This window comes from Coffea eugenioides, chromosome 4 (assembly GCF_003713205.1).
Source record: "Coffea eugenioides isolate CCC68of chromosome 4, Ceug_1.0, whole genome shotgun sequence".
In the NCBI taxonomy this organism is placed as follows: Eukaryota; Viridiplantae; Streptophyta; class Magnoliopsida; order Gentianales; family Rubiaceae; genus Coffea; species Coffea eugenioides.
In genome coordinates, this window is record NC_040038.1 from 37,138,389 (window position 1) to 37,152,071 (window position 13,683).

General features: G+C 41.7%; 1 non-coding gene across 1 annotated transcript; it reads left to right on the forward strand.

Moving 5' to 3' along the window:
- Positions 1 to 2,163: 2,163 nt before the first annotated feature.
- Positions 2,164 to 2,270, forward strand: LOC113769688. Its single transcript, XR_003468236.1, has one exon. It is a non-coding gene; the product is annotated as a small nucleolar RNA R71 (small nucleolar RNA).
- The last annotated feature ends 11,413 nt before the right edge of the window (positions 2,271 to 13,683 follow it).

Sequence of the window (13,683 nt, forward strand, 5' to 3'; positions counted from 1 at the left end):
TTTGGTACCACATGAATTGGACTAATCCAAACACTATCGGAGATAGGAAAGACTATACCTGCATCAAGCCACTTAAGAATTTCATTTCTTACCACCTCTTTCATGTTTGGATTGAGTCTTCTTTGTGTTTCCACCACTGGTTTGCAATTGTCCTCCAATAAAATGCGATGCATGCATATAGAAGGACTTATACCTTTAATATCTGAAATTGTCCATCCAATTGCCTTCTTACGCTTCCTTAGAACTCTTAGCAACTTTGTACACTGCTCATCATCAAGATCAGCACTAACAATTACAGGCAAAGTACTATTTTCTCCAAGAAATTCATACCTTAGATGAGTTGGAAGTGGCTTAAGCTCTAACCTTGGAGGTTCAATTTCTGAAGGTTATGAAAACCCTTTTCCTTGGCCAAGACTTTCATACAATTTACCCCTTTTATAAGGTGCTTGAAAATCCAAGTACTTGGCCAATTCTTCAATTTCTTCACAAACATCTTCTTGCTTACCTAAACTCATTAAACAATGCTCAAGAGGATCTAAGTCAAGGTAGACTTGACTCATCTCTTGGGTTAGTTTATCAATTGTGCCAATAGAATAAGCATGATCGGTAAAAGAAGGGTATTTTTCCATTTCATTCGAATTAAATTCTACCTCTTCTTCACCTACTTGAAACTTAAGCTTGCCATTTTTGACATCAATAATAGTACCTGCAGTAGCTAGAAATGGTCTACCTAGAATAATTGGCATAGATATATCTTCTTCCATATCTAATACCACAAAATCCACTGGAATGATAAATTTTTGAACTTTTATCAATACATTCTCCAACACTCCCAATGGATATCTAATAGACCGATCCGCTAGTTGCAAAGTAATATTAGTGCGTTTAAGCTCATGCAAACCCAATTGTCTAGCCACCGTTAAAGGTATTAATGATACACTAGCACCAAGATCACACAATGCCTTAGAAAAATCAACGTTACCTATGGTGCAAGGTATAGAAAAACTCCCCGGATCCTTCAACTTCGGTGGTAGCTTATTTTGAATAATTGCACTACATTCCTCCGTTAATGCTATTGTTTCGCAGTCTTCCAACTTTCTTTTTCTAGTCATGATTTCCTTGAGAAATTTCGCATAAGATGGAATCTGCAAAATAGCATCGGCAAAAGGAATGTTAATGTGCAATTGTTTGAAAAGTTTAACAAATTTTTCAAAATCTTTATCAAACTTATTTTGCTTTAATCTTTGTGGAAATGGAACCGCAGGGGGTATTGGAATGGTAGTGGAAGATGATGGTTGCTTTTCTCTTGGATTCTCCCGACTATTTTCCTCCACAATCGCCTCTTGGTTCCTCTGCTTTTCTTCTTGTTTTTCATTCTCATCTTTTTCAACTTCCATCACTGGAGGATCTTCTAATTGCTTACCACTACGAAGAGTAATGGCTTTCACATGCTCCTTAGGATTGACCTCTGTTTTGCTAGGTAATTCGCCTTGATTTCGGTTATTCAACGAACTAGCAATTTGACCAATTTGGACATCTACATTCCTGTACATTGTAGTGAGTTGGTCCAACCTTTCTTCTACTCGCTCAAATCTGTCTGAAGTAACTTTTGCGAGCTTTTCCACTGCCATCTCCCAACCAGGTTTAGTTTCAGCTTGTTGTTGCCTTGATTGAAATCCCGGTGGATTGGTTGGCCTTGGTTGATTTCCTTGATCCTTCCATCCGAAGTTTGGATGATTTCTCCATCCCGGATTGTAAGTATTCGAGTAGGGGTTATTTTGAGCATTACGATTGTAATTATTGACGAATTGTACCTGTTCAGAATCGACACACTCATTAGTGTCATGTTCACCTCCACATACAGAACAGCATGCTACATGTGCATTAGATGAACTTGGACCTTGTCTACTTAGCAATTTCATCACATTATTCATTTGAGCACTCAGCATATTGAGAGTGTCCATTTCTATCATACCTGCGTGACGTCTTGTATTACCTCTCTCATTGGCCCATTGGTAGTTATTTGCTGCCATTTCTTCTATCAAATTATGAGCTTCTTGGGGTGTTTTACCCATTAAAGCTCCACCTGCAGCTGCATCGATCATAGTTTTAGTAGAAAAAACTAAACCATTATAGAAGGTTTGTATGATTAACCACTCCGGCAGTCCATGATGTGGACATTTCCGAAGCAAATCTCTAAACCTTTCCCATGCCTCATATAATGATTCACCTTCCAATTGGCTAAAACTAGTGATATCCATTCTAAGCTTAGCAGTCTTACCTGGTGAAAAATACTTATTTAAGAATGCTCTTGATAATTCATCCCATCCAGTGAAAGTATTGGGAGCATGAGAGTGTAGCCAAAGTTTGGCCTTATCTCTCAATGAAAATGGGAACAATCTTAGCCTTATAGCATCATCACTAACTCCATTCATTTTAATTGTATCACAAATTTCCAAGAATGTAGCTAAGTGTGTATTAGGATCTTCTACTGCATTACCTCCAAATTGAGATTGTTGAACCATTTGGATAAGTGATGGTTTAATCTCAAAGTTGTTAGCATTTACCGCAGGCCTTGCTATGCTCGTTTGTGAACCTTGTGTTCCCGGTATAGTAAAATCTCGCAGAACTCGCCTATTTAAGTCATTTTCCGCCATTTCTTCTTCAAATGGTAATTCTATCAAGATATCTTCTATTGGCTGCCAAACCTCTTGTTCCTCTTGATGCAGTGTATTCCTCCTTTGTCTCCGCAATGTTCTTTCAATTTCAGGATCAAAATGTGCAACTTCTCTATTTGATCGGTGCATGCACTACAAATAAAAATAAGAGAAATTTTTGCAGTTTTAATTCAACAACTTGGATAAAAACAATGAAAATGTCTAAATTAATAGAGATGACTAGGCCCTAATATTGCCGCTCCCCGGCAACGGCGCCAAAAACTTGACGGGTTTTTACTTTAAGTGCAAGTTTAATTCCGATTTTACACCCGTTGGACTGCAAGTATACAGGTCACAATTTTAGTACAAGATGCGTATCGGGTCGATCCCACGAGGAGCAATTTAAACAATTACTAAGCCCCTGTTCTCTCTATTATTTAGACTTACAATTAATTTGAGCAGAGAAAGTCTAATGCTATAAACTACAAATTTGATATACAAATCTAGTTTAACAAATGCTGAATGCAAATAAAGAAATTTCACTTAAGTAAGATTCTAGGGATGTAGATTCCACTTATGACATAAACTACACAAATGAATGGATTTACTTCCTGCTATTATTCTTGCTTAACCAGAGATTTATTTCCAAGATTACCAAGTCTCATTTCCATGATGAAATGGCTTAGAGCAATATAGATTTCCCTATTTCCATGGTGAAATACTACTACAACTCTGTTTTAATTCATGAAATACTAAGTAATCCTCTTAAGTGTATTTCTATTTTCATGAACATACAACTCAAGCTCTACTCATGTGTTTCCATTGTTATTACCAATTCTCATTGAACAATAACAACTGTAAACAAGTTATTGGTGATCAATCAATAACAAGAAATCACAGCTACACCAGTAGACAAGTTAACTCAAGATATAACAAGTGTAAATCACATTCAATTAGTATTATTTAGCCATAAGTTTCATCTACTCCCTAGATGAAGGAGTTTAGCTACTCATGAATGATTTAACAATCAAATTCACAAGTTTATTAATGCAAAACATCATAAAGTACAAGTATAAGAAAGATAAAAGAAAGCTTAGCCAATTGAAGGTGAAGCTCTCCAATTCCTGCTATGTTCTTGCACAATATAATTACAAGTGAAAACCAAATGCTTCTCTAAGAACTCTTAACTAGAGAGAAAACTTGTTGCAAGAAGGAAAACTAGCTACGTATGGTAATGCCAGGCTTCTCCCTTGTGTTTCTGCATAAAAGGCGGTAGAAATTCCATTCCTCTCACTTCATAATTTCCTCCACTTAGATTTTGTAAAAAGAAGTCAAAGATATGATGTTCCTTTTGTCCACACTCATTTGGTCTTCTCTTTTATTGCAGAAGCATGTGCCACCGATTTCTGTCCCTCAAAATAACTGTAAAAGTTATGAGAAAGGTAAAGAAAAATGGCTGTGCCACTTGCTGAGGAGAGAGACAGATCCGAGCCTCGGATCCGAGGAGTGATAATGGATCCGAGCTCGGATTATAGGATCCGAGCTCGGATTATAGGATCCGAGGCATTCCCATCATGGATCCGAGGTCGGATCCGAGGAGTGATAATGGATCCGAGCTCGGATTATAGGATCCGAGGCATTCCCATCATGGATCCGAGGTCGGATCGTCCTGACCTCGGATACACTCCGCCAGAAGTACAGACGAGGGGTCGGATCCCTCTTGTACACACGGATCCGAGCTCGGATCCGTGTTAAGCAATTTTTCCAGTTTTTCACTTCTTCCCTTTTTCTACATTTTTGCTCCCAATTTCTTGTGTACTTTGTCCTCTGGATAACCCTGACATTTCTTTCAACTTGTGCATGAATTTCATACATCAATTACCTTCACAATTTCACAAAATTACGCATTAATCCACTCATTTATCAATTTCTTAACTCTTAAACAATATTTAAGCAATTATCACCAAAAGAGTTCAAATATGGCTTTAATCTTCTCAAAACATACCAAAAATTCATGCCAAATTCGTACAAAATATACGTTAAATATTCACTTATCAACAATAACTAAAACAACGCAAAAATAACAACAGCCAGCCCCAAACTTCCAAACATGGAGAACTAAAATTAATAGCCGGACCAAATCACATGAAAAATGCCAACAGTCATTCCATATGCCTAGAAAAGTTAACTAAAAATTAGAAAAGTCAAGCACTTGCTGATATTCACCAGAGAGATATTCCTGACTTAACCCCCTTAGCTTGATACCATGTTTTTACTAAAACTCGGCAATATCAGAATTAGAGACAAAAACCAACATCCGACTTGGTATTCAAATTAGAACTGACCACTAGAGAAAGGAAGAGAAGATAAACGAAAATGAGATAACCATCAAACTAAGAGCAAAGGAAAAACACCAATCAGGGAATACTAGCACTCAAACAGAGACCCCCCCACACCTAAATGACACATTGCCCTTAATGTGATAAACCAGCAACAAAAGTAAAGAGAAGGGCAACGGTACTTCCCCAGAGTCGTCAAAACATGGGAGGGTTAGGCAGAAACTGAGGAGGGAACCCGGCTTGCTGCATAAATGCCGCTAGATTCTGCGCCATATTGTGCACGTTAACGTCAATGTGTTTCTGCCGCGTCACAAGCCTCTCGACCGTGTTTCGGAGATGGTGCCATTCCTCGGCCGTTGGGACAGGAGGGGGGGAGCGGAAGAAGAAGGACCGGGGTCACCGCCTGCCGTGGAGGCTCTGGCAAAGGATAAACGAGGAGGAGGTCTAATCGGCCCCGGGGGAACAATCTCTCACCCGTTGTCACCCTCCCGTACCAAACCCATTCGCTCCAAGTACGGGATGTCAAGGCCTCCATTTGACAAGCAACATGTAAATCATGGTTAGAGAGATCAAGCAACTGTAAGTTAACAGCCAAATGGGTGATATACGACCCAAGAATCAAGGGGCGCTTCTTCTTTGTCAAAACAGACTTGAATTGAGAAGCGAGCCAACACCCCAAGTTAATTTTAATATTATTATGCATACACCATATGAAAAAGAACTCTGGCTTAGACAATATACCCGAGCATTTCGCCTACCCGAGAAACTATACGCTAGGAAGCGCTGGATGTAGCGAGAAGCCGGGTTCTTGATGTAAGAGCTCTTGGACTGGCGAGGATCATAAGGGGCAGGGTCGACGGACAGCGCCTCCCACATACTTCGATAACGAGAGAATAAAGGCTCTATGTAGTCGCAGGCACTCTCGGCATACTCCCGAGAGGCGGCATAGGCCGTATCAATAAAGCCAAAAGCTAAATTAAAATCAGTAATCGACTGGTGGAACTCCTGACCCATCAATCGAAAGCGAATGACATCGGGGGTAGACACAGTATAACCAGTAGTAATGGTGAACTCAAAAGTGGCATAAAACTCCCTAACCAACTCAACAAAGGCCGGGAGGTCAACAATACGAGAATATGGGCGCCACCCAATGCCATTGATCAAATGGTGGACGGGGACGCTAATATCTAGAAGGCCCAAGCTGGCGGCGTCCAGATATCGGCAGGGAGTGATCTGCCGCTCACAACAAACAGCATATCGCTGCTTGTCGGCGGCCCTAGTGAAGTGCAGATTTCCCCCAAAATGTGCAGGGTCAGAGATATGGACGTCCCTCTGTCTCCCAAGGCGAGCTCTCCTCCCAGAGGAGGAAGGTTCGTGCGAGGGGTCAGAGTCGGGAATAGTGGGTTTGGGTGGTGGAGGCTGTGATTGTCTAGGTGCCCAAGACTTAGAAGAAGATCGAGGCCTCACCATGGTGACCAACAGGCAAACCAAAACAATAGAAAGCACAAAATAGGAATCCAAGAGCTAGAAAAAGACCCCAAACAAGTCCAGTATACCCAACCGACTCGCCTATTTAAGTCATTTTCCGCCATTTCTTCTTCAAATGGTAATTCTATCAAGATATCTTCTATTGGCTGCCAAACCTCTTGTTCCTCTTGATGCAGTGTATTCCTCCTTTGTCTCCGTAATGTTCTTTCAATTTCAGGATCAAAATGTGCAACTTCTCTATTTGATCGGTGCATGCACTACAAATAAAAATAAGAGAAATTTTTGCAGTTTTAATTTAACAACTTGGATAAAAACAATGAAAATGTCTAAATTAATAGAGATGACTAGGCCCTAATATTGCCGCTCCCCGGCAACGGCGCCAAAAACTTGACGGGTTTTTACTTTAAGTGCAAGTTTAATTCCGATTTTACACCCGTTGGACTGCAAGTATACAGGTCGCAATTTTAGTACAAGATGCATATCGGGTCGATCCCACGAGGAGCAATTTAAACAATTACTAAGCCCCTGTTCTCTCTATTATTTAGACTTACAATTAATTTGAGCAGAGAAAGTCTAATGCTATAAACTACAAATTTGATATACAAATCTAGTTTAACAAATGCTGAATGCAAATAAAGAAATTTCACTTAAGTAAGATTCTAGGGATGTAGATTCCACTTATGGCATAAACTACACAAATGAATGGATTTACTTCCTGCTATTATTCTTGCTTAACCAGAGATTTATTTCCAAGATTACCAAGTCTCATTTCCATGATGAAATGGCTTAGAGCAATATAGATTTCCCTATTTCCATGGTGAAATACTACTACAACTCTGTTTTAATTCATGAAATACTAAGTAATCCTCTTAAGTGTATTTCTATTTTCATGAACATACAACTCAAGCTCTACTCATGTGTTTCCATTGTTATTACCAATTCTCATTGAACAATAACAACTGTAAACAAGTTATTGGTGATCAATCAATAACAAGAAATCACAGCTACACCAGTAGACAAGTTAACTCAAGATATAACAAGTGTAAATCACATTCAATTAGTATTATTTAGCTATAAGTTTCATCTACTCCCTAGATGAAGGAGTTTAGCTACTCATGAATGATTTAACAATCAAATTCACAAGTTTATTAATGCAAAACATCATAAAGTACAAGTATAAGAAAGATAAAAGAAAGCTTAGCCAATTGAAGGTGAAGCTCTCCAATTCCTGCTATGTTCTTGCACAATATAATTACAAGTGAAAACCAAATGCTTCTCTAAGAACTCTTAACTAGAGAGAAAACTTGTTGCAAGAAGGAAAACTAGCTACGTATGGTAATGCCAGGCTTCTCCCTTGTGTTTCTGCATAAAAGGTGGTAGAAATTCCATTCCTCTCACTTCATAATTTCCTCCACTTAGATTTTGTAAAAAGAAGTCAAAGATATGATGTTCCTTTTGTCCACACTCATTTGGTCTTCTCTTTTATTGCAGAAGCATGTGCCACCGATTTCTGTCCCTCAAAATAACTGTAAAAGTTATGAGAAAGGTAAAGAAAAATGGCTGTGCCACTTGCTGAGGAGAGAGACAGATCCGAGCCTCGGATCCGAGGAGTGATAATGGATCCGAGCTCGGATTATAGGATCCGAGGCATTCCCATCATGGATCCGAGGTCGGATCCGAGGAGTGATAATGGATCCGAGCTCGGATTATAGGATCCGAGCTCAGATTATAGGATCCGAGGCATTCCCATCATGGATCCGAGGTCGGATCGTCCTGACCTCGGATACAATCCGCCAGAAGTACAGACGAGGGGTCGGATCCCTCTTGTACACACGGATCCGAGCTCGGATCCGTGTTAAGCAATTTTTCCAGTTTTTCACTTCTTCCCTTTTTCTACATTTTTGCTCCCAATTTCTTGTGTACTTTGTCCTCTGGATGACCCTGACATTTCTTTCAACTTGTGCATGAATTTCATACATCAATTACCTTCACAATTTCACAAAATTACGCATTAATCCACTCATTTATCAATTTCTTAACTCTTAAATAATATTTAAGCAATTATCACCAAAAGAGTTCAAATATGGCTTTAATCTTCTCAAAACATACCAAAAATTCATGCCAAATTCGTACAAAATGTACGTTAAATATTCACTTATCAACAATAACTAAAACAACGCAAAAATAACAACAGCCAGCCCCAAACTTCCAAACATGGAGAACTAAAATTAATAGCCGGACCAAATCACATGAAAAATGCCAACAGTCATCCCATATGCCTAGAAAAGTTAACTAAAAATTAGAAAAGTCAAGCACTTGCTGATATTCACCAGAGAGATATTCCTGACTTAACCCCCTTAGCTTGATACCATGTTTTTACTAAAACTCGGCAATATCAGAATTAGAGACAAAAACCAACATCCGACTTGGTATTCAAATTAGAACTGACCACTAGAGAAAGGAAGAGAAGATAAACGAAAATGAGATAACCATCAAACTAAGAGCAAAGGAAAAACACCAATCAGGGAATACTAGCACTCAAACAGAGACCCCCCCACACCTAAATGACACATTGCCCTTAATGTGATAAACCAGCAACAAAAGTAAAGAGAAGGGCAACGGTACTTCCCCAGAGTCGTCAAAACATGGGAGGGTTAGGCAGAAACTGAGGAGGGAACCCGGCTTGCTGCATAAATGCCGCTAGATTCTGCGCCATATTGTGCACGTTAACGTCAATGTGTTTCTGCCGCGTCACAAGCCTCTCGACCGTGTTTCGGAGATGGTGCCATTCCTCGGCCGTTGGGACAGGAGGGGGGGAGCGGAAGAAGAAGGACCGGGGTCACCGCCTGCCGTGGAGGCTCTGGCAAAGGATAAACGAGGAGGAGGTCTAATCGGCCCCGGGGGAACAATCTCTCACCCGTTGTCACCCTCCCGTACCAAACCCATTCGCTCCAAGTACGGGATGTCAAGGCCTCCATTTGACAAGCAACATGTAAATCATGGTTAGAGAGATCAAGCAACTGTAAGTTAACAGCCAAATGGGTGATATACGACCCAAGAATCAAGGGGCGCTTCTTCTTTGTCAAAACAGACTTGAATTGAGAAGCGAGCCAACACCCCAAGTTAATTTTAATATTATTATGCATACACCATATGAAAAAGAACTCTGGCTTAGACAATATACCCGAGCATTTCGCCTACCCGAGAAACTATACGCTAGGAAGCGCTGGATGTAGCGAGAAGCCGGGTTCTTGATGTAAGAGCTCTTGGACTGGCGAGGATCATAAGGGGCAGGGTCGACGGACAGCGCCTCCCACATACTTCGATAACGAGAGAATAAAGGCTCTATGTAGTCGCAGGCACTCTCGGCATACTCCCGAGAGGCGGCATAGGCCGTATCAATAAAGCCAAAAGCTAAATTAAAATCAGTAATCGACTGGTGGAACTCCTGACCCATCAATCGAAAGCGAATGACATCGGGGGTAGACACAGTATAACCAATAGTAATGGTGAACTCAAAAGTGGCATAAAACTCCCTAACCAACTCAACAAAGGCCGGGAGGTCAACAATACGAGAATATGGGCGCCACCCAATGCCATTGATCAAATGGTGGACGGGGACGCTAATATCTAGAAGGCCCAAGCTGGCGGCGTCCAGATATCGGCAGGGAGTGATCTGCCGCTCACAACAAACAGCATATCGCTGCTTGTCGGCGGCCCTAGTGAAGTGCAGATTTCCCCCAAAATGTGCAGGGTCAGAGATATGGACGTCCCTCTGTCTCCCAAGGCGAGCTCTCCTCCCAGAGGAGGAAGGTTCGTGCGAGGGGTCAGAGTCGGGAATAGTGGGTTTGGGTGGTGGAGGCTGTGATTGTCTAGGTGCCCAAGACTTAGAATAAGATCGAGGCCTCACCATGGTGACCAACAGGCAAACCAAAACAATAGAAAGCACAAAATAGGAATCCAAGAGCTAGAAAAAGACCCCAAACAAGTCCAGTATACCCAACCGAGTAGCAATTATAAGCGTCACGGGCGCCCCTGATAAGCAAATATAAGCGTCACGGGCGCCCCCAAATTTAACCAGCAATCGCAGTAATTCACCTACAATTGGACACCAAATATATGAATCAGACACACGTGGACCTAAAATCGGCGTCACTGTCTCTAAATGGACAGTCAAGAACCCACAACAATTTACTAAATTAGTAATTGAGCCAAGCAACAGGCAATTCCAGCAACAGCAGTTGAAGTTAAACAAAAATAGCGCAACGACATTGGACAGTTAATCACACATTCAATCCAACCAAAAGTGCTAGCAAAAGCAGATCAGAATGTGGACAACAGCTATAGGCAAAAGGAACCGCACCAGTACCACTGGTGTATGCACAGGGAAAATTTAGATCAACTGCCCAACAATTCAGTAAATATTAGAAAGCATCCCACATAGAGCAACAACTGAACTCAATTTTTTTTCACAATGAACCCTAGAACTTGCCCAACTCAGTTAACTATCAGAGAAACCCTCAAAACCAACCCTAAGATTACAGGAGAAATCCCACAATCATGGCGGACAAATACAGCGAATTATCCCTCCACACGAAGTAAGGGGAGGGCAAACAATTCCAGTAGGTAATGTCTAGAAATTTCTACTAGGGAGGGAAAACAATACCTCCACCTGTCAACTTTGGACAGGTGGCGACGGCGCACTGAGGAAGGAAACGCGAGAGGGCCTGTATGCGAGATGGCGACGCTGGTGGGCGCCGTGCGGCTGGGCAGGCGGGGGAGAAAGGCGCGACGTGCGGCTGTCGTGCCTGGTGGTGCTCGCAAGGCAGCGGAGAGAGGGGGAGCTGGTGGAGGTCGAGCGATGGTGGCGGACGAAACGGCAATGGAGGAGATGCGCGCGGCCGTGGGTGCGAGTAGCGGAGTAGCGGCAGTTGGCGGCGGGCTGGCCCGTGGTAGAGCTGCGAGGTGAGCGATGCCCGCGCGCGCGCGAAGACGGCGGCGCGCGATGAGTTTCTCGCGGGCTGTGGCGGCGCTCGGCGAAGGGTTTCAGTCGCAAGAGAAAGGGGAAAAGGGAAGGCGAGGCAGCGGGGAAGAAAGGAGAAGAAGAGGGGAAAAAGAAACAGGGGAGCGGCAGAGGAGAAGAAGAAAAAGAAAAAAAAGAAAGAAAGGAAAGAAAGAAAAGAAGAGAAGAAGGAAAAAGGAAAGGAAGAAAAAGAAAAAAAAAAAAGAAAAAAAGAAAGGCCGCGCTATGCTCTGCCATATATATATTTTTTTTTTTGAAATAATAATAATAAAAATAAATAAATAACAATTTTTTCCTTTGCTTTTGGGTCGTCAAACATGGCGTGGGCACGCCCAGATTAGAAAACATCCACTGACTCAGAGAGTCACCTTACGCACTTTAACGCGTGCCCTCCTCGCGTGGGCACGCCAAGATTCTATTTTCTGCCGGCGTCGCGAGATGTTGAGAATTTACTAACACGGTGCGGGCACGCCATGTTTTACAAACGTCCTCTGACCATGGGACTTGGACTGAGACGCTTAACGCGTGCCCTCCTTGCGTGGGCACGCCAAGATTACCTATCCTGATCAGAGTTAAAAAACATCAAGAGTGACTAGTACCCACGTGAGAAACGACATAATTGAATAATTAAGCACTAAAACAACAAAATTAACAATTGGGTTGCCTCCCAAAAGCGCCTTTCTTTAACGTCTTTGGCTAGACGTTGTCCAAAACTTTGCTTAAACTAAGCAAATCGAGTCCTCTAAGTGCATCATCTCCACTCGCTCAATTGGGAAACCTTCATAATATGGCATGAGACGGTGACCATTCACTACAAATTTCTTCTCTTTTTTCAAACTTTGGATCTCTACTGCACCATAATGAAAGACATTAGTCATAACAAAAGGGCCAATCCAACGAGAACGTAATTTACCTGGAAATAACTTCAATTTGGAGTGATACAGTAGAACTTTTTGCCCACAAACGAATGTCTTCCTAGAGATCTGTTGGTCATGAAAAATCTTATTTTTCTCCTTATAAATTACCGCATTCTCATAGGCTTCATTGCGAATCTCCTCCAACTCCTGTAACTGTAACTTCCTTTGAATTCCGCCCTCCTCAATATCCTTATTGCATTGCTTAACCGCCCAAAATGCTTTATGCTCGAACTCCACTGGAAGATGGCAAGGCTTACCAAATACCAACCTATAGGGAGACATCCCTATAGGTGTCTTGTAAGCGGTCCTGTATGCCCACAAAGCATCTTCCAACCTTGAACTCCAGTCTTTCCTATCAGGGCGGACCATATTTTCCAAAAATAGATTTTATTTCCCTATTCGAGACTTCAGCCTGGCCATTGGTCTGTGGATGGTAGGAAGTGGAAACCTTATGAAGTACACCATATTTCCTGAACAAAGCAGCAATTGTCTTGTTGCAAAAATGCGTCCCCCTATCACTCACAACTGCCCGTGGCATTCCAAATCGCACGAAAATGTTATACTTTATGAAACCTGCTACCACCTTTGAATCATTAGTGCGGGTGGCTTTTGCTTCCACCCACTTAGAGACATAATCCACTGCTAGTAAAATATATAAAAATCCACTAGAATTAGGAAAGGGACCCATGAAATCTATACCCAAAGTATCAAAAATCTCAATGAAAAGCATGGGCACCTGTGGCAGTTGATCCTTTCGGGATAAATTGCCTACCCTCTGACATTTATCACATGTTTTACAAAACAAGTAGGCATCCTTAAATAAGGTAGGCCAATAAAATCCACTTTCCAACACTTTTCTAGCAGTCCGTTTAGGTCCAAAATGACCCCCACATGCAAAAGAGTGACAGAAAGTCAATATAGATTGGAATTCACTTTCACTTACACATCGCCTCATTATTTGGTCAGCACCTTGTTTCCAAAGATAGGGATCATTCCAGACATAGTACTTTGCATCGCTTTTTAGTTTGTCCCTTTTCGCCTTGGGCCAACCTGCGGGCAATTTGTCAGTAACCAAATAATTCACAATAGCTGCAAACCAAGGAGGGGATGAATTAATAGAAAGTAAATGTTCTTCAGGAAAAGACTCCCTTAATGGTAATTCCTCCTCCGCTACCAGTATTCGACTTAGGTGGTCAGCTACTAGATTCTCTGCTCCTTTTTTATCTCTGATTTTCAAGTCAAATTCCTGCAGGAGCAAT